Consider the following 26,132-nt stretch of genomic DNA (forward strand, 5'->3'; position numbering starts at 1 on the left):
CTGTCTTGACAGAAGACATTGTTACATGCAAGTCTCAACAGTGATATGTCAATCCTAAACATATTACTTGACTTGGGGTGGTTTTAAGTTTATTAGTTTATTATAAAGTTTCGTCTCACTTCATGCTTGTATGAACACTTTACAATCACTTTAAACAAACTTAGGGATTTCCTTTTATTAGACTTATTTAGTTCTTTAAAAGGGGTTGCCTTTATATAGTTATGAAACCATATCTTATTAAAACAAATGACATAAAGAACACTTCATTTATATTTAGTTTATATCCTAGAACAATTGTCTATAGGACACTAAACCCTAACATCAATTTGCAGGTACCGATGCAGCCGAAGTAGAAGAGGAAGAGGAGGATGAACCACAAGCACAAGCACAACCCCAAACACCTCATGATAATGATCCGGTGGATTTGCGGCGGATTTTGAACCAACTCAACGAGAATAATCGTAACATGAATTTGCGAATTGATGATTTGGTGGAAAATAACATGATGATCAATGACAACCTCAATACCTTGAGGCAGGAGCACACATCAACCCGACGTCGGATGCTTTCATTCTTCCGTCGCCAAAATATCGAAACTTCACCAACTCCTCCGGATTCCCCGCCTAATGCTTAGGTTTTATCTTTTCCTTTTATTCCCTTATCTTGTTTTGTTGTTTTTAGTTTGCTACAATATTTCTTTTTATTATGCTTCGTACAATTTACATTTTCTTTTATGTTGAATATTTTATTTTATTTTTATGTTTAATGTTGGATGATCTTATTTCTTGATTTTATATCTCATTCCGTATGCGTTATTTCGTATAATTTTTCGTGTTCTATCACTTTTTGCACCAATGAGGACATGGTCCAAATTAAGTGTGGGAGGCGATATTGCATATATTTTTATTTATTTAGTACGATTGAATGAAACTAATGAAGATAAAATGACATCCATATTAGCATAAACATATACTAACTAAAAATAAAATACAACATTTCTTTTATGCAACGTTTGTTTTATGCTAATGCAACATATTTTGCAACAATATTTTCCAAAAATGACATTATTTCATAAACATTATTTTTATTAACTTTACATTTTCATATATTTAAAAATATTTTAACTTATGATTATTTTTAGGTTATCATTATCGATAGAGATACTATTTCTATACGGGTATAATTTTTCAAATTTTTCATAAATCTCCGATACAATTTTAAGTAAAAAATTTCTCGAGTGAATATATTTAAGTAATAAATTCTTTATTTTAATCTCTATCTTATATCATGCAATTCATGATACAGTAAATCTTATTTTAAATTTTCAATTAGGTTTATAGGTATTAAATTGAACTAACAATTTTAGCTCGGTTTGATTTCGTCTTACATTAACACCAATTGAAGTTTTTAAGGAAACTTTAGCCATAATACATGTTGAATTTTAAGTCAATATAGGATGAATGTGCTATTTTTCTTTTTCCCAATTTACAATTTTAATTTTATAATTCATATTAATTAATCCATTAGTTGAATTCTTAACTTTTGGCCACGATTGAGACCAACCTTATCACAATCGAGGTATGAAATGGAAGAAAATTAAGTACCGTTTACTTTTGGCCACGATTGAGACCACCCTTATCACAATCGAGGTATGGAAGGAACGTTTAAAAAAAAATTAAGCGTGTTTAAGTTTAAAGTAACGATTGCGTCCACCCATGGCATGGTCGGTACCTCTTAAGCGAACACAAAAGCAATAAAATGCATATAAAGTTACGATCGAGACCACCCTTATCTCGGGCGTAATTAGCAAATAAAATTAACCTAAGTACTTATTTAAAATAATATATTTCATATATTAGTTTAGGTTTTGGGAAGGAAATTTTGTACTTTGAAATGCCTTGAGACGAAAGACTCAATAGCATGCGTGCTTATATCGTCCCGAATACTTCAATTTAAAATTGAAAATACAAGACGAATGACATATCGTATTTATATTAAGTTAGTTTGATATTTTGCGTATAAATCTGCCATGCGAAGTTAATCTTTTCGGCTTAACTAATCTAAAAAGGAAACAAAGATATATGTTTTATTTTTATAAAGAGATTAGTTAAAGAATAAATTTAGTGAAATTTTGCTCGGGACTAGCAAAAGATTAAGTGTGGAGATTTGTTAATCCCAAAATATACCTAAAATATCATTAGTATTTACATCAGTTTTTCTACGAAATCGTACTGTTTATATCTGTTTAGAATACTTTTATTTCCGAATATGTTTCTTTTTTGTAAGGTACCTAAATATTTGGTAAAATCCAAATAGGAATAAAAAGAGGTTAAAAACAGAAGAAAACCCTACAGAAAGGAGTCAAAGACGACGAAGATCAAACGCACCGAAACGAGGATGAGGATGAAGTTGGAAACGGAAGAAATCACTCCGTGTCGCGACCGAAAATCCTCCATTCACGGTCGTGACACGCGTCGATAGATTCTCCCCCTTACCATTTCGAAGGCTAAATATTTACTCCCCCATTCTCGGCCGAGAATTTGGATTCTCGGTAAGAGCAGAAATTCTGAAAAAGCCATACGTACACGTTCGTTCACAAAGAAACGCGTTCGTTTGATTGGACAAGATCGCCTCTTCGTAGCAGACACGTTCCTTGAACTCGACTCTTCAACATCTATAAATAAAGAGTTGATTTCAGAGTTGAAGATATAGAAAATTGAAGAAAAGATTAGTATAGAATTAATGCAGAAATTCTGAGTCAAGCGATTCAGAGTTAGAAGTTCGATTCTGTAAAAAGCAATATGATGTACACACATTGTTTATTAAATAATTTCAAACACAGTAGGATTTAGATTTGTTCATATTAGTTTACATTTTGGTAGTAGATAGACCAGTCTCTATTCCGAAGATTCAGCGACAAGATTTAGTAGAGGATCCGCCCCAGAGTCTGACAAACTCTAACGAAACCCAAGAAAGGATTGACAACCCATTCACTTGCAAGTCGTCGAAAGTTTCCATGCTTCTTGTTCTCTGTAAACTTGTATCAAATTCATATTTCATCTAATAAAGTTCATTCTATTCGATAGATTTTTATGTAGCACTTTGGTAAATGATCCGAAGTGAGTTATGGTGTTTTCATTAAAACGTAGTTGAATTCAAAATCTTTACAAGGAAACTTTGTTGAACACTTAGACAAATTGATATCATCAGTAGAGTATTAATTTGGTTAAGGTAGCAATCTAACCCGACCGTAGGAGGATTGACTGCAGTTCAAAGCCTTTTAATTAGAGGAATCAACGTTATTTCATTTTTATAATTTATATAAAGTTTAAAGTTGTTTTCTTTGCTTAATGCAAACGAATACATTTGTTTATTTTCTAAAGAACTAAACGTTTCTGTTTTGTAAATTTATCCATAAATCAGAAGTGATTTCTAACATTCGTCATGCTCTAATCTAATTCTTATTCTAGCAATTTCTAAACCAAATCCAATTAAACGATTTTACACATTATTAACCTTAAAAGTAAATCTAACTGATTCAAAATAAGTTTTTTGTTAAAAAAGTGTTCCCTGTGAGATCGATATCTTTTATTACTACAAGCGTATACCGTGCACTTGCGAAAACCGCTCAACAGACCAGCTTCATGGCATTCAAAGCAAGTAACGGGCTTTGTGTTGTCTTTCCTGTGTCTGCTGTCGCTCGACTCAGCTTTGTATTTATCATTTTTCTTAAATGACTTCCTGCTGTATTTGTCATTCTTTCGAAACAGCTTTTTCAATTTTCTGGTGAACATGGCCATTTCCTCATCATCTGATGAGTCAGCATCAGTTGAGTCAGCTTTCATGACAAGAGACTTTTGCTTCTTGTCTTCAGACTTTTCTTTTACTTCGAAATTCTTCATTGAAATCTCGTGGGTCAGCAGAGATCCAATGAGTTCATCATATTTGTAGGTAGTCAGGTCCTGAGCTTCTTCGACAGCTGTCTTCTTTGCCTGCCAGCTTTTGGGAAGACTTCTTAGAATCTTCTTCACCTGCTCTTCTTCAGTGAAGTTCTTGCCGAGTATTTTGAGCTCATTGATTATGTTAGTGAATCTTGCATTCATCTTAGAGATGTCTTCATTGTCATTCATCTCAAACAGCTCGTACATCCGCATATGTTGATTCACCTTGAACTCTTTAACCTTGCTGGTTCCTTCATAGGTTACCTCTAGCTTTTTCCAGATTTCTTGTGCTGACTCACAACCTGAAATCTTATTGTATTCTGCAGCATCTAACACACAGTGAAGCATGTTTATAGCCGAAGCATTATTTTGCAATTTCTTAAGGTCATCATCTGACCACTTAGCCTCGCTTTTAACAGTTTTTACACCATCAATGGTTTCGTAGGGAACAAAAGGGCCTTGGACTATAGCTAGCCATGCACTCATATTTGTTGCCTGAATGAAGTTTTTCATTCTGTTCTTCCAAAAAGTATAATTAGATCCAAAGAACAGTGGAGGCCGGCTAATGGATAATCCCTCAGGGAGTATCTGAGTTGTTTGATTTCATGGAAGGAAACGAGTGCTGTTCTCAGCCATTATAAGGATCAGCTCAAGATAGTTTTATCTTAAATAGTGAGCTGTTAGGCTCTGATACCACTTATTGGTCCCGCGTAACGTAGTAGAGTTAGTTCCAAGGGGGGGGGGGTTAGGAACTATTATAACTTCTTAAGATTAATGTTGACTTAATTTAAGATTTGATGCTTTAACTCAGTTTTAGGTCAGCACAGCTGAGTATGGTGTAAGACAGCTTTAGACAGACACTGACTAGAGCTGTTTCAGTCCTGAGTTGGGAAGTAACACTTAAGTTAGTTTCCAACTCAGCACTTAGATTACTCAGCTTCAGAGTGTACAGATTATTTTACTGAGTAATGTTAAGCAAGCAACACACACACACACACACACACACACACATATATATATATATATATATATATATATATATATATATCAAGAGAAAGGGTTAGAAGTTACTCAGCAGACTTATCCTGGTTCGGCCTCTCCGCCTACGTCCAGTCCCCGAAATCCTTCCGAGCTTTTTCAATCCTCTACTGAGCTCTTTAAAAGTAGAGCACAAACCTTTTACAATAGCAACTGAGTATGCAAGAGTACCGTCCTCTATTCGTCTACTCAATCCTATCTCTACCACTGAGTACTATAACCGAGTACTCAGCCTCTCTCTACCACTGAGTACTATAACCGAGTACTAAGCTTTTCTAACGTTTTACAAATGATACAAAACTTGTTCTCACTGAGTGAAGAACACTTTAGATGAATAAAATCACTCTAGTCTTTTATACAATGATTGGAAGTTGGTGTAAGAGCTTGCTTTTTCTTTTTGACAGAGCTTCTAATTTGTATTCACTCAATAGTTTGACTTGATGAAGATATGCTCGTCTGTCTTGTTTGATTCAAGTGATGGAATGGTCCCCTTATAGTGATTTTTGAGGCGCCAATGATTTGAATCCCGATATAGCCGTTGTGGGGAAACGGTCTTCATTCTTCATCACTTGGTCAGCACTCAGTGCTGCAGGCCAATCCCGTCCTCTGTTTTCGATAAGAGCCAGGTTTGTCTTCTTGCGCCAGGTTTGTCTTCTAGTAAATGTCAGAAGGTTCATGCTCTTTCTCAAAAAAGTCTTCCAGACAGATTTCTGAGACTTCTGATTATTTCAAAAAATTTGTCAGACCTTGTCTTCCAAGCTGACAGATCATTGACACTGACCTGACGACTACTCAACTTGACTCAGCGGCTTCGCCTTCAAGCTTTTCTGAAGAAGACATTTCTTTTCTTAAAGCTGAGTTGCATTCTACTCTACTCCGGTTGTGTGACTTGCATCCGCTGACTTTTGGCTTTCTCTTATAGATATTCAATTCTTGTTCTTGTTAATTAACTTACTCAACATTGAACAAACGCATTAGTTCAATTAAATCAAAGCACTTAAATTTAATTGTTGGGATTTTTAATCATGGGATTAACTTAAATAATTTTGTCAAATCAAAATCATGTGGAAAGGTGTTTCAACAAAAACTCCCTAAATCTTTCAATTTCTGAAGTAATGGTTGTTTTCCTTGTAAAATGGAAGAACAATCATGATTCAGTTTGATCATTATTACATCTCATAGTTTCTTCTTATTCTCTAACATTTATTTCCAGAACTTCACATATTGTGGCATATAAGTAAGAGCTTTGAAAAGCGATATTAATATTAAGAGTATGAAATACCAAAAGAAACATACTAAACTATTTATCCATGTTTTATTGCTTTAACCTATCAATATATGGAACTTTAGGTTGATAAGCCTGAAATAGTTGGATGTTATGGGACAGTATAAACAACAAGATCTTCTTGTTATGATTCATCCTCCTTTTCAGTCTGAGCAACTACTAGTTATTCATTATCAACTTCATTTTCAGTGGGAACAACTACTTTGGTTACTTTTCTTACCTCGAGTACTTCCTTTCCATCATTGAGTATGATAGTGTGTGCCTCTTCTCTTGGATTCAACTTGAGTTTTATTAGAATGACTCTATTGTTCTTGGAAGTAATGATTTTTATCAAATGATGTATCTATGTTTCCAAGATTCTTATTGTTCATTGTTGTTGTTGCACTGTTTGCACAAATTGCATCACTATGTATCTCCTAGTGTTGAAAATTTTGGCAAGGTATCTGGAATGATTATTGTGGTGAGTATGAGAAATTAAGGTGATTCCTCCTACCTTCATTATAAGTATGTGAATATGGATTAGTTCTTTGGTTGTTCCCCAAAAAATCACATTGTTCCACACTGGAGCTTGCCATCAGATTACCTGCACAATCAATAGATCTATGATTATTGTTGTGCAATAATTATATATATCAAAGTATGCCTAAACTAAGCCGTATTCTAATGTTTTAACATAAATACAAACATTGTAACCCTAATTCTTCCATAATTTCTTAACAGGATACTAGAAGTAACCAATTATGGGATTTCCAGCAAATAGAGAATTAGGCAGAAGGCCATGACAACTATGCTATGCGTAATGGAAAAGCAAAAAGATGAATTCTGTACTGCCACCTTTATGGTGGCAATAATACCATTGTGGAAATCTTTAGAAGCTTTAAGTACACAATTTTATCCCTTCTTTTAGGCATCTTTGGGGCCCAAAAAAGTACATATATTTAGTTATTTTGTGTGATGCAACACAGTTTTTTGGCAGCAACTAAAACTCACTTTTTTTAAATAATATTGATAATATTACCTTTAATATCATCTTCATCATTTTCATAACATCTTTCTTCTGCAACTTTTTATGGTAATGAGCATTAGAGATTCATCATCCATGGCTTTAATCAATAAAGTCGTGCATGAGTAGTCGGTTATGTAATGGTTGAGGTGTTGGACGGTGCAGGCAAACTACGCAATATAAGACTTAGTGTATGGATAAATCTCTACATTAAGGTTTTTCTTAAATATAGATAACATGATGATCTTGGTTGCAAACAAGGTTTAAATGTTGTATGTTAAACTTAGAACTAAGTGTACTTATAGCTGCTTGTGGAACATTTTAAGATGCATCAGAGTGTGAGAAAGAACTTCCCACATCACGATTGTTGGTTCACCTTTAGGGAACAAAAGTGCTTAAGTTTACTCTCTTGAGCTTCATTCTACTACTAATATATTGATACAAAGAACTTTGGTTGATAATGTTGGTAGTTATTATCCTCAAGTTAGAATTAACCGGTGGATTAGCTATAAAGGTGAGATATGATTGATTCATGTGTAGAGATGAATCTCATTCATGAAACTTGTCGTTGCATTATTGTGCATATCTTAACTTCAGTATGTGTAGTTTTTAAATATAATTCTTATCACAGTTGCGACATATTTGTTAGATCTAGTTGTTATCCTTTAATCTGTTTTTTTTTTGAAACAGAATTCTTACCTCAAAAATTATGTTACTCTTTTAAACTTCTTAAAGATAGTTATCTTGTGTGTTTTAGTCCTAGTATATCCATGTGGATATGATAACTCGATTTATACTTGTCATTTTATTACTTTTGCAATTGGTGCACTTGTCAATAGTGTATTTGACACGCAACAATTACATTCCCAAAAATCGCACTGAAAAACATGAACATTATTCATCGATGTTGTATGCATTTTAACTATATGCCTAGATAATTGTTCAACTTGAGCAGTTAATTGAGATTTTTTCAACTACGGGTTAATGAGATTCATGCGTTCCATCTTCTCTTACTGAATGCCACTTATAACTTACATTTACTATTCTTTCAATTAGTTCATAAAGTGCACCAGGTTCTAATTCCTCTTGATCTCCATTTGCAACGAACTCTAATTTTTGTGGACATTTGTTAAACCATTGCAAAAAAGATTACATTTGCATCTACATTGGAATTTTATAGTTAGACACTTTTCTTAAGAGATATTTATATCTCTTCCAAGGCCAAACATGTACTTATCAACATTATTCCTCTATTTTTTTTAAGCCATTATTCCTCTACTGGGTAAGTATTTGAAGGATCTTGGGAACACATGGGACTTGACCCATGTGACTTTAGTGGAAGAAACCTTAGATCTTTGTACTTAATCTTACGCATGTATTTATAAGTGAAAACCATAAAACTTCATGTTCTAGTTGTTGCTTTTATCTGTCCTATCTTCATTTGTTTTAAACCCATTACTTTTAATTATTAGTTGTTCTTTCAACGTAAATTTACTTCATATTATGCCTTAAAAGGGTTATAATAATGTAGATCTAAACCACCAATCAAACTTAAGTAAGTTAGTTATGAATTGCCAGTTCTTGCTTTAAAAAAACGACAATCTTGCTTGTTCTATCCATGTGGATACAATAATTTATATTTACTCAATATATTACTTGTTAGACCTAATGCACTTGTTGGTGTTCACATTTTAGGATAATACACATAAGTTATTTTTATTATTATTGTAACAAATCTTATTGATCACGAAAGAACAAAGCATTTTGATATTGATATACACTTTGTGAGAGACTATGTAGGCAAGATTTTCCCATCACACCTCATGTTGCAACTACAAAAGCAGCTTGCTTATTTGTTTACAAAGAAAATGATATGTTCTCAACTTGAAGAATTTAGTTTGCAAAATTGGTATTGTTACATACCAGTTTGAGGGTGGATGTTAAGAGTTAACTGTAGTTAGTAACGATTAACTGTTAACTATAGTTAGTTAACCAAAGCTGTTAGGAAGTTATCGCACTAAGTTGTACATAAAGACAAACTAGATTCTTTGTAAATGCATTTAATTAGTGTACTTCTTGAATCAATGCACAAGTTTTATTTCTTATTCTTAACTTCTTATATCTCTACATGCACTAAAATAGACATAGGAAAATATGTATCATGTTTTAAAAGACAAAGATTTTAAAATGAATAGAGTGTATTGATGTCCTCAAAATCCATGTAACTAAAAATATTCATCTCCAGTCGACTGTTTCCATCATCCCGATTAACCGACCAGGTGACGAATCTATCCAGCATGTTTTTATATACAAAATCCAATCAACATAAAAGAGACCACTTTTGAGGAATAAAAAAGTGGAGGTTTTTGATAGCGCGACGCCTAGTGGTATAGTTTCTACAACGAAATGTATATATTATGAGTGCGGACTCTATGTCTATGAATGTGATCTTTATAAATTGCTCTTGACTCTACTTAGACGCGACGACTACTTAGGGGCAAGTGTACCCCGTCGTATCAAGTAATAATCCGGTTAAGACCGGGTATCGAATCCACGGGATTTATAATTACTAGTATTAGACGACTCGGTTTCGTATGTTATTTAAGCGGCGATTACTTTGGGGTGAAGTAAGATACAACTACACACTATTCCTAACTATTAGTGACACAGATTTATGTAGCTAAAACCCTATGGAGTGGGATGAATTATGATAGGTTATAACCACGATAAATAACGACTCTGAATGTATACGGATAATAATTTACTCTTGCAAAGATGACTAAGTGTAGTAGGACTGACCCGTGAAGCACTTAGACTACGTGATTCCTAGTCAAGGCGTGTCTAATGCGGGGGAATTAGAAACTAGGGCCCGTAAGTTCTGTTGGGGTTTGGTGTCCTATAGACAATTGTTCTAGGATACAAACTTAATGTAAATGAATTATTCTTTATATCATTTGTTTTAATGAGATATATGTTTTATAACTATATAAAGGCAATCCCTTTTAAGCACTAAATAAAGTCTAATAAAAGGAAATTCGTAAGTTTGTTTAAAGTGGTTATAAAGTGTTCATACAAGCATGAAGTGAGACAAAACTTTATAATAAACTAATAAACTTAAAACCACCCCAAGTCAAGTGATATGTTTAGGATTGATATATCACTGTTGAGACTTGTATGTAACAATGTCTTCTGTCCGACAGAAAGCTGATCTCACAAGCTTCATATATATATATATATATATATATATATATATATATATATATCTAGACAGTTACACAGATCCGATGAAACGTTGTTCATTAGGATTGGGGATCCGATTTGAGATAACAGGATGGGTAGATTCATCCTTGTCACCTGTTCATCTCATTGGTATTAATAGGTATAACTAATCCTCAGACTCAAAGGAATGTTAATTGGTCATCCTGAATTACTGAATGTGAGACTTTGATCCTGCGGTCCCACGATCCTTAACAGAGATGACTCTGGGGTGTGAACTGCAAAGGTTGGGTGCCACAAGAGGTAATGTCAGGGTAGTCATACATTGGATTGAGCATTTATCACTCCCGATTAATGGGAGATACGTCCATGGATCACTTGTGGAAGACTCGACTCTAAATCCTTGCAAGGTGATAGCTTAAGACTTGAAATGCGGATTTCACTTAACCTATCTATTTGAGTTGACTCGGCCTGTACAAGTAAAACGAACGTCTCGCTATATGTGACTTGACATCATCCATAGTCATAAGATTCAGTTCAAGGATGTAGTTGATAAAGGATCGAATTATACTGTAACTAATACGGAAAGGTTAACGACGGAATCAACCTGTCTTCTTAACAGACTCTGGGGGAATGATTACAGACTTGCCAATAACATACTCAGTACATCATTCCGTTATGCAAAGATTAAATATAATTCTTGAAGAAATTAATTTAATAGTTGCATACGGCCAGAAGTAGTAAGAACCTAATGGATCACACATAAGACTTGGAACCAAAAGAGAGATGGATGTTATTAATTGATGGAAGCCCAATTGAGCCCAGTAAGGCCCATTTAATTAAAGGGGGCCGAAATTTATATATAATTCGTAATTAATTATTTTGTTTTTATTAATCCTAATTTGATTAGGAATATGAATTAAATTAATTAAGAGATAATTAAGTTAGGAGTTTTAATTAGATTAATATACTCCTATTATTATCCAATAAGGTTGTTTATTATTATCCTAGATATATTAGATATATAGTAAGATAATAATTAGGAATTCTATTCCGAATGGAATTCCTATTAAGTAACCTATTCCTATCTAACTAGGGTTTAGATACAAGTGATTATATATACCCCCTACTACATAGAATTTCGACTAAGCCTACATACTCCCCTTTGTGAATTTCGATTTTTGCAAGAGAGAGAGAGAAAAGAATTCGACTCCCCTAGTTCGTGGATAAGAATTCATACGGCTTCCATCGTTTGATTAATTTCATTCATCTTCTTTTCTCTTTGATCTTGTGTTGATTAATTAGAGGCAATCTATTTTGGTTGCATCTCATACGATTGATTCTAACTTAATCTCACTGTGTTTTACTTTGTGCTTGGGAACTCGGAGAAGAGTTGTGGGCACTTCATTAACAACGGTAGATTGTTCATCATAAGGTATTTCTTCTTATCCCTCTTTATATGAAATAACGATTAACGGATCCTATGGTTAAAAGGAAGTAGGCTAAATTTTTTATATTTTCGCTGCTATACCTTAGCCTAAATTCCAACAGTGGTATCAGAGCCATCGTTAAATCCGTTATTTCATATATGAAAATTTAGAAGTTTTTCAATAGGATTGAATAAATATTTATGGTTAGGTTAATTGATAAATAAGTTTTGATTAATTAATCCTAAGGATAAATAAGTTTTAATTAATTGTTATTTAAAATTGATTATGCGTATGTTCCTAATTATTTCGGTTCATTATAACAAAATCTATGAGTTTTATAGTTAGGTTAATAAAATCAGTTTTATTAATTCTAAAGATAAAACGGAAACCTATTGTAGTTTTTCCTGTTTCTGAAAGTCGTTTTTAAAACCGTTTTAAAATCTGATATATATATATATATATATATATATATATATATATATATATATATATATATATATTTATATTTATATAAAAAAAATAAGAATAATATAACGCGACAGCAGCCCGAGTCGCGCCTCGGCAGCGGCCCACTCTCGGGCCCGTCCCGATACCCACTTGATTTTAAATGGTTTAAAATCGTTTTATATTTGAATATATATATATATATTTCAGAAATTGATAGTTTTCTGTTTTTGATTATCGAATGAAAATTTGTTTAAAAGTTTGTTTTACCAATTTGTAAATCAAAATGTTAAATGAATTAAAATCTAAATAATTGGAACATACATAATTAAAGTTTTGTATAGTTATATTAACCTAAAAGTTTAATATAAAAGGATACGAAACTATTAGAAGTAAAATTGGATGAAAGTTAATTTGATAAGTTAATTTGATTAACATAAATATTACATAAGATAGTTATGTAATCAACCAATTAAATTTATTTAATTGAGTTTATGCATGTTTGGAGTTATGGACATATTTGGACCCTCTCTTTAGTCTTTTGGTATTTTTGAAATAGGGCCTGCGAGTCCTGCCTATCTACTATCTATTGTAATTTCTCCTCTCATCTAATTCCCTTCAATTCAGTTGAAGTTTTCTTTAGTAGTATAGAAATTAATATGTAATTTCAAGGCGTCATGGAGAAGACGGAGGACCTAAAGAGAAATATGTAATAGTTAGTATTTCCTTAGGTTTGCCCTTTTATTCCGTCTCTGGCTCGACGGAATAATTTAGATGATATACCCATAACGCCAATGTATGTGAATGTATGTGTCTGATGTATGCTAAAGCAAATTAAGACTAAGTTAGATTATGAGACCTAAAATAAAATCCCTCATTAAAAAGTTAAGTAAATAAGCAAGTTATTAAAATCGGTTGCCCCTCCCTAATATTATAATTCAGCCGGCAGTACTGGGGGCCTTTGGGTTGTTGAGTAAACTCAAGCTCGGGGTCTTATGGTAACACCTGAATTATCGAAAATCGTTCTTTCATGAATATGGGGTAATACTTAAATTAGATTATGATAATTGGATGAGTAAACTCATGTTGTCATAAACTAATGGGCAAGATGGTTGGGATTAATATGAATAGCATATTAGTTACTAATGTGGTTAGTAACCCAATAACATAGGAATCACATTAGAGATGTGATTGATCATATGAATCTACCTAATGAATGAGACTAGCTTATTGAGTAAACTCAAGGCGAAATCTCAAGAGTTAGGATCCTAGCTCACTAAAGGATTTGTGAAATTCTTCGAATTAATATGGAGGGCTATTAATTTGGCAAAATAGTGGGAGCAATCTAAAATAAACTAAAAGTCCTATAATTTTAGATTGATATACTTTAAGCAAATGAATGACATACGTTTACTCTTTCTCACTCTCAGGTTTAATTAAACGCACACTCTTAAAATCATGACTAAAACCAATCTGCAAAACATTCTTACCGATAACAAGTTGAATGGTTCAAACTTCACCGACTGGTTTCGTAACCTCAAAATTGTTTTGAAGTTCGATAAGATAGGGTATGTACTTGATACATCGATACCCCCTATCCCTGATGATGCTCCCATTGAGGAAATTGATGCTTACCAGAAGCATAAGGCTGATGATGATCATGCCGGATGCATCATACTTGCATCGATGACACCGGAATTACAAAGGCAACATGAGGAAATGGATGCCTATTCCATCATCGTACACCTAAAGGAATTGTTTGGGAAACAAACCAGGTGCGAACGCTACGAGATATCCAAGTTGCTGTATCGTAGTAGGATGCAAGAGGGCACATCTGTCATGACACATTGTGTCAAGATGATTGGCTACATTACCAAACTTTCTAGTATTGGATTTGCGATGGATAACGAATTAAGTGTAGACTTAATTCTTCAACCCTCCCAGAAAGTTATTCATAGTTCATTATGAACTATCAGATGAATGACTTGCAAACCTCTGTTGAAGAGCTTGCAAATATGCTCAAGTCGGTTGAGCCCAATATAAAGAAAGACAAAGCCATACCAGCTCTTGTCATTGAGGGATCAAAGAAGAGGAAAGGGAATTATCCCAATCCTAAATATCCCAAGAAAGGTAAGAAAGCCGTGCCCAGTAAAGCAAAGGGAAAGGAAGTGAAGAAGCCCAAAGGAGAGTGCCACTTCTATGGTAAAGACGGGCATTGGAAGAGGAACTGTAAGGAGTACCTAGCCTCCCTCAAGAAGGGAAACGGCGGTGCTTCAACATCTGGTATGTTTTATATTGTAATAAATACAGTTTCGCTGTCTGCATCTTGGGTACTTGATACCGGATGTGGATCTCATATTTGTATAAATATGCAGGAGCTAAAACAGACTAAGGAACTAAAGAAAGGAAGCATAAACTTGCGAGTGGGAAATGGAGCAAGAGTTGCCGCCATCGCAATTAGAGATTATGTTTTATCTTTGCCCTCTGGGCTTGTAATAGAATTAAGGAATTGTTTATACGTTCCTGAAATGTCTCGTAACATTATTTCTATTAGCCGTCTTATTGACGACGGTTTTCATATTTCAATAAAGAACAATAGTTGCAATTTTTATAAAGATTCGATCTTTTATTTTTCAGGAATATCACAAAATGAGATTTATGTGTTGGATGACAAAACTCCTGTTTTTGCAATTGATACCAAAAGACATAAGATATATAATTCAACTTACTTGTGGCATTGTCGTCTAGGCCATATAAACAAGAGACGCATGCTAAAGCTACATTCAGATGGGCTTATAGATCCAATCGATCATGAATCATTGGAAACATGCGAATCATGTTTAAAAGGTAAAATGACAAAGACACCCTTTAGCAATAAAGGTGAGCGTGTATCAGACACTCTAGGACTTATTCATTCAGATGTATGCGATCCTATGTCAGTCCAAGCAAGAGGAGGATTCAGATACTTCATAAGCTTCATAGATGACCATACCCGATATGGTTACGTCTACTTGATGAAGCACAAATCAGAAGCTTTTGAGAAATTCAAATGCTTCAAGAATGAAGTGGAAAATCAATTAGAAAGGAAGATAAAGACGCTTCGATCTGATCGAGGTGGCGAATATCTTTCAGATGATTTCCTGAATTATCTAACTGAATGTGGGATATGCTCACAATGGACACCTCCCTATACACCACAACACAATGGTGTATCCGAGAGGAAAAACCGTACCCTACTAGATATGGTACGATCCATGATGAGCATGGCTTTACTTCCAAAGACGTTCTGGGGATATGCCTTAGAAACTGCCCTCTTCACCCTAAATCGAGTACCAACTAAATCCGCTAGTTCCACACCATATGAATTATTCGTTGGTAGGAAACCCGTGTTCTCATTCATGAGAGTATGGGGTTGTTCAGCGTTTGTCAAACGCATTGCGTCCGACAAACTAGATTCTAAATCTGATAAATGTTTCTTCATTGGATACCCTAAGGAAACTATGGGATATTACTTCTATCATCCAGATGATCAGAAAGTAATCGTATCCAAGCATGCAACCTTCTTAGAGAAAGAGTTTCTCGAAGAAACACAAAAGGGAATCATGATTGAACTTGACGAAGTTCAAGAAGAAGAGACACCAACTGAAACGACAGAGGCGGTTGAGGTACCCGAAGGAGTCCCATTAGATGAGACTCCAGTGCCACCTATTCGTAGATCACAAAGAGTTCGTGAACTACCAGCTAGATATGGTTTTCTAGTGGGAGATGATAATGAGGTTCCCGTGTTAGACGACGAACCCGAAAACTACGAAGAGGCTCTTACTAGTCCAGATTCTAAAGCATGGCTTGAGGCCATGGATTCTGAAATGGATTCTATGTATACTAACAAAGTGTGGACTTTGGTTGATCCACCCGAAGGGATAATTCCCATTGGGTGCAGGTGGATCTTCAAGAAGAAGACAGACATGGATGGAAAGGTTAGCACCTACAAAGCTAGGTTAGTAGCGAAATGATATCGTTAGAAGCAAGGAATTGATTATGACGAAACTTTCTCTCCTGTGGCTATGTCCAAATCAATCAGAATCATGCTTGCAATTGCTGCTCATTTTGATTATGAGATTTGGCAAATGGATGTGAAAACAGCTTTCCTGAACGGAAACCTGCTTGAGGATGTATATATGATGCAGCCTGAAGGTTTCATATCGAAGGATGCAAATAAAGTTTGCAAACTTCAGAGATCCATTTATGGACTCAAGCAAGTGTCTAGAAGCTGGAATAAGCGTTTTGACGAAACCATAAAACAATTTGGTTTCGAACAAAATTGCGAAGAAGCTTGCATTTACAAGAAAGCAAGTGGGAGCTCTATAGCATTTCTCATACTATATGTGGACGATATATTATTAATGGGAAATGACATTGCTCTACTACAGTCAGTGAAAGTATGGTTATCTGGTAACTTCTCAATGAAAGACCTTGGTGAAGCAGCCTATATACTTGGTATAAAGATCTACAGAGATAGATCACGTAGACTGCTTGGTCTTTCACAGGCTACATACATTGAAAAGGTGCTAAATCGGTTTAGCATACTTGCATCGAAACGAGGTAACTTACCCATGCTATATGGAGTAAAGTTAAACAATCATCAATGTCCTAAAACCGATGATGATAAAAGACGCATGGCTGTAGTCCCGTACGCCAACGCAATCGGTTCGATTATGTATGCTATGCTATGCACTAGACCGGACGTAGCGTTCGTGTTATCAGTAACGAGTCGTTACCAAGGTAATTCGGGAGACGAGCATTGGATTGCTGTCAAGAACATTCTTAAGTACTTGAGAAGAACTAAAGATATGTTCCTAGTGTACGGAGAAGGTGATCTGAAAATAGAAGGATTTTCAGATGCAAGTCATCTCACAGATGAGAATGATTTTAAATCCCAATCAGGATACCTGTTTATCTTGAATGGGGGCGCGGTCAGTTGGAAGAGTTCCAAGCAGGGAAGCGTAGCTTTCTCTACGACCGAGTCAGAGTACATCGCTGCTGCGGAAGCAGCAAAGGAAGCAGTTTGGATTAGAAAGTTCATTACAGAACTAGGTGTGGTGCCTGACATTGTCAATCACATTACTCTGTACTGTGATAACAATGGAGCCATTGCGCAAGCAAAGGAACCACGGTCTCATAATGCATCCAAGCACTACCTAAAGTGATACCACATCATTAGAGAGATTGTGGCTAGAGGAGATGTGAGAATAGAAAGAGTACCTACAGAGGACAACGTTGCAGATCCGTTGACAAAGCCTTTAACCCAGAAAGTACATGATCGTCATCTAACTTCTACTGGGATAAGTTTTAGAAACAATTGGCTTTAGTCCAAGTGGGAGTATGTTGGGGTTTGGTGTCCTATAGACAATTGTTCTAGGATACAAACTTATTGTAAATGAATTGTTCTTTATATCATTTGTTTTAATGAGATATATGTTTTATAACTATATAAAGGCAATCCCTTTTAAGCACTAAATAAAGTCTAATAAAAGGAAATCTGTAAATTTGTTTAAAGTGATTATAAAGTGTTCATACAAGAATGAAGTGAGACAAAACTTTATAATAAACTAATAAACTTAAAACCACCCCAAGTCAAGTGATATGTTTAGGATTGATATATCACTATTGAGACTTGTATGTAACAATGTCTTCTGTCCGACAGAAAGCTGATCTCACAAGCTTCATATATATAGATATCTGGACAGTTACACAGATCCGATGAAACGTTGTTCATTAGGATTGGGGATCCGATTTGAGATAACATGATGGGTAGATTCATCCTTGTCACCTGTTCATCTCATTGGTATTAATAGGTATACCTAATCCTCAGACTCAAAGGAATGTTAATTGGTCATCCTGAATTACTGAATGTGAGACTTTGATCCTGCGGTCCCACGATCCTTAACAGAGATGACTCTGGGGTGTGAACTGCAAAGGTTGGGTGTCACAGGAGGTAATGTCAGGGTAGTCATACATTGGATTGAGCATTTATCACTCCCGATTAATGGGAGATACGTCCATGGATCACTTGTGGAAGACTCGACTCTAAATCCTTACAAAGTGATAGCTTAAGACTTGAAATGCGGATTTCACTTAACCTATCTATTTGAGTTGACTCGGCCTGTACAAGTAAAACGAACGTCTCGCTATATGTGACTTGACATCATCCATAGTCATAAGATTCAGTTCAAGGATGTAGTTGATAAAGGATCGAATTATACTGTAACTAATACGGAAAGGTTAACGACGGAATCAACCTGTCTTCTTAACGGACTCTGGGGGAATGATTACAGACTTGCCAATAACATACTCAGTACATCATTCCATTATGCAAAGATTAAATATAATTCTTGAAGAAATTAATTTAATAGTTGCATACGGCCAGAAGTAGTAAGAACCTAATGGATCACACATAAGACTTGGAACCAAAAGAGAGATGGGTGTTATTAATTGATGGAAGCCCAATTGAGCCCAGTAAGGCCCATTTAATTAAAGGGGGCCGAAATTTATATATAATTAGTAATTAATTATTTTGATTTTATTAATCCTAATTTGATTAGGAATATGAATTAAATTAATTAAGAGATAATTAAGTTAGGAGTTTTAATTAGATTAATATACTCCTATTATTATCCAATAAGGTTGTTTATTATTATCCTAGATATATTAGATATATAGTAAGATAATAATTAGGAATTCTATTCCGAATGGAATTCCTATTAAGTAACCTATTCCTATCTAACTAGGGTTTAGATACAAGTGATTATATATACCCCCTACTACATAGAATTTCGACTAAGCCTACATACTCCCCTTTGTGAATTTCGATTTTTGCAAGAGAGAGAGAGAAAAGAATTCGACTCCCCTAGTTCGTGGACAAGAATTCATACGGCTTCCATCGTTTGATTAATTTCATTCATCTTCTTTTCTCTTTGATCTTGTGTTGATTAATTAGAGGCAATCTATTTTGGTTGCATCTCATACGGTTGATTCTAACTTAATCTCACGGTGTTTTACTTTGTGCTTGGGAACTCGGAGAAGAGTTGTGGGCACTTCATTAACAACGGTAGATTGTTCATCATAAGGTATTTCTTCTTATCCCTCTTCATATGAAATAACGATTAACGGATCCTATGGTTAAAAGGAAGTAGGCTAAAAATTTTATATTTCCGCTGCTATACCTTAGCCTAAATTCCAACAAGTTCCGTGGTTTGTCAATTCCTACGGTTTCCGGTTTGTCACTTCCGATAGGGCAACACCTATATAACTCCCTAAGGATAACCCGAATGGCGTCGAAAATCGCGTTCTCCTACACAATAGTCAATTATCAAAACAAGTAGCAAACACTAACACGTAAAGGGAAATAGAGATTATAAATCATGAAATTATAAATATGAAATGTATATAAATGGAATACAACCAAGCCTAGTACATAGGAAGAGTACAAGCTAATTAGCACGTAAAAGGGGAGAATCCGCCCTTGAAACTAGCTAACCGGACTCAAAGCCGTCTCCTAGGTCGTGGAGGTGGAACTCTCGAGCTTGGTGACGAATGGTGGAGCGGAACTTTGATGGAATGCCGAAACAACCGAACAAGCTCTCGAGGTGGAGAGTTTAGCTACAAAAACTGAATTTATACTACAACAAGTAACAAAACAAGTATAGTTGCTCTCTAGTATGTAATTATCTCTTGGTTGGTTTCAAATGAAGTTCAAAAGCTTCCTATTTATAGACATCAAGCAAGGGCAAGTTTGTAATTTCACAAAGTACAAGTATAGAGCAACATTATTTGGTGCAGAAATCCCATGATACGCCCCGCGTGAAGTGGTCTACGCCCCGCATAAATGCCCATTCCGTCAGAAATCTCCTGCATGTGGACCAATTCGTTGTCTTGTTGTCTCAAGCACGCCCTGCGTAAAAGGTTGTATGCCCCGCGTGTTTGAGTCTCTGAAGTTTTATTGCTTGAATTGGGGCTTTTACGCCGTGCGTACCTGAAGTACGCCCCGCGTAAAAGAGTCTCTGAGTTTTTATCATTGAAGAATTGCTTGGTACGCCTCGCGTGTATGGTTATACGCCCCGCGTACGAAGAGTTGACTCAGGGGGACAGTGCAGTCAGACTTTCAGGATTAGGCCAATTATTGCCGACATATGTCATACGCCCCGCGTAAAGTGGCATACGCCCCGCGTATTCTGAGTCAATTCCACATGGCTCCTGCGGATAAGGCAATTATTGCTGACACATGTTTCACGCCCCGCGTAAAGGATTATATGCCCCGCGTATTTGAGTAGATTTTTGCTCCTTGCTCGTACCTGAAATACAAATCTTGCGAGCCGAGTTAGCTTGACGTTTTTATTTCCTAAACTAGACAAAAGCATGGAAAATTAACAGAAAGTACGAGATTTATTTTTATTTCTTTATTTTATCAAAACACTTTATTTTTGTAATTAAACTTATTTATTTTATCCAAAATCAACCCGTAAATCACGCTAAAAGATAGGGGTAAAATACCCCTATCAAACCTCCTCGGACTTTAAAGTTTTACTTGTCCTCAAGTAAAAGAAATCGAAAGACAAGGGATTGAGAAAATTAAGAAACAAACCGAAGGTTGGTTTTGCCAAGTGCGCGATTTCAAAGTTATGGTTTTGTGCAAAGGTTTCGGTAAGTACCTACGCAAACAATTGAGTACGAAACTTGTTTGAAACCTCCATGATCAAGATTTAATAGGCAATATTAACGGGGGTTGATTATCTTTTGAGAACCCGGTAGTACCTCACTAAGGGATTTCGCTCTTACGCTCAATTTTAGGTGGGTCGGTGTTTTAGCACTCTTCTTTGCACTTACTCGAGATCATGTTGAATTTGCATTTTCATCCGGGTTTTTCCTCCTAAAATATGGTTAAACAACATTAAAAATGAACCCGGAGGGGGGTTGTAATGTGGGTGGCTTCTTTAGTGGTTAGTTTAAAGAAACTCGAGTTTAAAAATACCGTTTTGTGATTGCACCGTATCATTGTTTATTTCGGCCTTGGCGAATTGTACAAAATATACTTCAAAATTGCTCGGGTGGAGCTTGAGAATGCCTTTTTATTTTTATTGTATCCTTTGTTTTGATAGAGGCATAAAAACAAAATTTTGAAAACTTATGGTGCTCATTTGCTAAGGCCGTGACTTATTTCGGGTAATTTGGGTGCAATTTGATTATGTCGGTAATTGAACAAGAGGAAAAAAGGGTTAAATGTTAAGAGGGTATTAACAAAAAAAAAGTTGGTTAATAGGCTCGAAGGGGTTTCCTAATGTTTAATAAAAACGAGGAAAATAAATTAAGAAAAATTAGCCTAAGTGGGTTCGGTTTATCATCTATTGCCTTTTTACCACAAATAAGTGTACTTAACCCGGTATTGGATGCAAATTCTATGAGTCGAGTGAAGTCAAAGCTCTCGAAAAATTGTGAAAGAATTTAGAGTTCTCGTACGAACTCTTTTAGGCTCAAGAATACCTCACAAAGATTCGGGTTTAAATTGTGTACTATCAAGTCTTCGCTAAATTCTCAACTATCCCGTTTTTATTGCCTTTTTAAAGTTTATTATGGAGATAACATTTGGGTTAAGACTCAATGTCTTAGTTTAGTACTAAACCTAAGTTTTGCACAAATTCCCTAACTTTAAGATCAAGACTAAAATCTCTTAATTGAATCATTCCTTTATGTTCCAACGCTTTTATTTTTTTGATGACAAATAACGGAACTTTAATTAATTTCCGAAGGAGGGATGGCGTGTCGGGAAAATTTTAAAGAGTCAATAAATGAGTTTAATTATTTTGTTGTTATTTTTATTTTTGTTTTTGGTAGTGCAAACCAAACTAAAAGTGCGGGGTTGCACGACCCTCCGCGTTATTTAAAATGACGCCTATTCCAAGGGCGTCGCAAAAAAGAAGTTAAAACAAAAACAAAAATAAAGTAAGAATAAGGAAAAGAAGAAGACCCTTAGTGGTCAGGGGCCCTACGCGAGGCGTGCCCAGGGGGGCGCCCCGCGTAGGGTGGCATTTGTAATGCGTTTTGAGTCAGAGACTCAAATACGTGGGGCGTAATAGGGAGGGCGCCCCGCGTAAGGCGGTGTTTTTATTGTTTTTGGAGTCAGAGACTCAAATACGCGGGACGCAGGAACAGGGCGCCCCGCGTGTTTGAGTGTCTGAACTGGTTTAAGCAGAAAAATAAGGGGTACGCGGGGCGTGCCATGGGGTACGCCCTGCGTGGTGTTATTCTAAACCACAAAACGAAAATAACGAAAGCACAAAACATAAACGAAACTGAACAATTTCAATTAAAAAGAACATCCTACATTAAAAGCATAAAAACAACATAGGAAATAATAAAAACAACATAAAAAGAAAATAAAGAAAACATGAAAAGAAAAGAAAGGGAAACTATGGTTGTGGTGGAGGCGGATTGTCACGGATGTTGAAGTGGGTGTAGAAGGCGTTGGTGAAGGCGTCAAAGTTAGCCCTATCCTCTAGCCGTTGAGCCTCGAGGGTATCGAAGCGGGAGTCGAAATGAGCCCGATCCCGACGTTGGTTATCCTCCAAAATATCCAACCGAGCATAAAGAGAGTTAAAATCATGGAGGGGTGGAGGACTAAAATTGAGACCCAAGCTTGAGTCCGAGTCACCTTCCACATTGGAGTGGGCTGCCCACGAAGTCTCGCACGGGCCGGAAGTTGGATGCTTTAAGGATTTAAAAGCATTTTTGTCCAATGGCCGAGGCACAAGGTGCGGGAGGCGCTCGAGGGCCACTTCACCGAGGGCGAAGATGGTGACGAGGTGGCCAAAACCGAGCTTGGCCCGTTTCCGGATGGGCGTGGAGTGGAGGTGGGCAGCCACGTGATAAGCGAGGTCATAGGTGAGCCCATTGACACAACAGTAGAGGGCCAACAGTTCGTGTTTGTTGACTTTAGAGGCCTCAGACTTCCCCGAGAAGTAAAATGAGATGAAATGGTGGAGAAGTTGGAGGATAGGATCACGGATGAGAGATGGGCGGAGGTTGGAGATGTGATAGTCATCGGACCCGGTAATGGAGGCCCAAAACTCATGAGCGGCAACGCCGTCGGGCCAACTGGATCTGCCCCCCTCCGTTTGGAAAGTGAAACGGTGTTGGAGCCATTGAGTGTCAATGGAGAAGGGGCGGTTGTGGAGGCGGAAGTTGAAGAGTGCGGCTCCGGGGACATTGTTGGAGGTGAGGGTGGTGTAGAACTCAAGGACCAAGGAGGGGTACACGTGGTATTCTTTGCTATAGATATCGTACCACCCGAGGGCACGAAGACGAGCTTCAAAAGGTGTGCCGAGATCGTGTTGATCAAGCACGCTACGTGGGATATAGGGAAGCTCCATGACAGTGGCGGCACAAAGGTCTTCGTACCGGGTGGCCTCCTCCTCGGTGAGAAGGTGAAAAGGAGCCCGGTATAGGTGGGTGAGGGGGGGTGTTTCCTCCCGTTCGGAAGGTGGAGGTGATTGTTGGTTTTGTGCGGACCGGAAGGATCGGGCCCGAGTGGACCGTGGGGGGCGTATGTCGGCGGCTCTTTTTCGTGCCATGACTGTTGGAAATAGGACTAAGGTATAGCAGCGGAAATATAAAATTTTTAGCCTACTTCCTTTTAACCATAAGATCCGTTAATCGTTATTTCATATAAAGAGGGATAAGAAGATATACCTTTCGATGATCAATCTACCGTTGCAAACGAAGTGCCCACAACTTCAAAGGAGATGTAAACTGTTTACCAATCTGCCCCTATTCGAAACTGACCTTCCAGACCTCCGAACGACAATCCCTTCGGGGGAAACGTAGAAGAATATGTCTAGAAGCTACTGTCCAAAAATCGCGACGATCCGACGGTTCAATCTCCGGGAATCCTCGAAATAGTGAACTGACCTGATGTAGGCGAAGAAAAACGAATTTCTCCCTTTTGATTGTTTTTCTTCTTTCGTGAACACGGTGAGGTTAAATTAGAATCAACCCTTATGAGATGTAACCAAAATAGATTACCTCTAATTAACCAACACAAGATCAAGGAGAAAGAGGGATGAATTAGACTAATCAATCGATGGAATGCCGAATGAATTCTTGTCCACGAACTTGGGGATGGGAATTCTTTTCTCTCTCTAACTAAGCAATTTCGAAAATCACTTGTAGGGGGGAGGAATTAGTGTGTCGAAATTCATTAGGGTAGGGGTATATATATTAGGTTGTATCTAAACCTAGTTAGATAGGAATAGGTCACTTAATAGGAATCCAATTCAGAATAGGATTTCTAATTATTATCTTACTATATGTCTAATATAATTAGGATAATAATAAGTAACCTAGTTAGATAATAATAGGAGCATATTAATCTAATTAAAACTCATACTTTAATTATCTCTTAATTAATTTAATTCATAATCCTAATCAAATTAGGATTAGTGGAATAAATTAATTCCTTCCCTAATCATATATATAAATTTCGACCCCCCTATCCATGTGGGCCTTACTGGGCTCAATTGGGCTTCCATCTATTAATCAGATCCATCTCTCTTTTGTTTCCAAGCCTTATGTGTGATCCATTAGGTCCTTACTACTTCTGGCCGTATGCAACTATTAAATTAATTTCTTCAAGAATTATATTTAATCCTTGCATAACGGAATGATGAACAGAGCATGTTATCGGCATGTCCGTAATCATTCCCCCAGAGTCCGTTAAGAAGACAGGTTGATTCTGCCGTTAACCCTTCCGTATTAGTTACGGTATAATACGATCCTTTATCAACTACATCCTTGAACTGAATCTTATGACTATGGGTAATGTCAAGTCACATATAGCGAGACGTTCATTTTACTTGTTATTGGCCGAGTCAACTCAAAAGATAGGTTAAGTGAAATCCGAATTTCTACTCTTAAGCTATCACCTTGCAAGGGTTTAGAGTCGAGTCTTCCACAAGCGATCCTTGGATGTATCTCCCATTCATCGGGAGTGATAAATGCTCAATCCAATGTATAACTACCCTAACATTACCTCCTGTGACACCCAACCTTTGCAGTTCACACCCCAGAGTCATCTCTGTTAAGGATCGTGGGACCACGCGATCAAAGTCTCACATTCAGTAATTCAGGATGACCAATTAACATTCCTTTGAGTCTGAGGATTAGTTATACCTATTAATACCAATGAGATGAACAGGTGACAAGGATGAATCTACCCATCCTGTTATCTCAAGTCGGATCCCCAATCCTAATGAACAACGTTTCACCGGATCTATGTAACTGTCCAGATATCTATATATGTGAAGCTTGTGAGATCAGCTTTCTGTCGGACAGAAGACATTGTTACATACAAGTCTCAACTGTGATATATCAATCCTAAATATATCACTTGACTTGGGGTGGTTTTAAGTTTATTAGTTTATTATAAAGTTTTGTCTCACTTCATGCTTGTATGAACACTTTATAATCACTTTAAACAAACTTACGGATTTCCTTTTATTAGACTTTATTTAGTGCTTAAAAGGGATTGCCTTTATATAGTTATAAAACATATATCTCATTAAAACAAATGATATAAAGAACAATTCATTTACAATAAGTTTGTATCCTGCAACAATTGACTATAGGACACAAAACCCCAACATACTCCCACTTGGACTAAAGCCAATTGTTTCTAAAACTTATCCCAGTAGAAGTTAAATGACGATCATGTACTTTCTGGGTTA

Source organism: Euphorbia lathyris, chromosome 5 (genome assembly GCF_963576675.1).
Source record: "Euphorbia lathyris chromosome 5, ddEupLath1.1, whole genome shotgun sequence".
NCBI classification, from domain to species: Eukaryota; Viridiplantae; Streptophyta; class Magnoliopsida; order Malpighiales; family Euphorbiaceae; genus Euphorbia; species Euphorbia lathyris.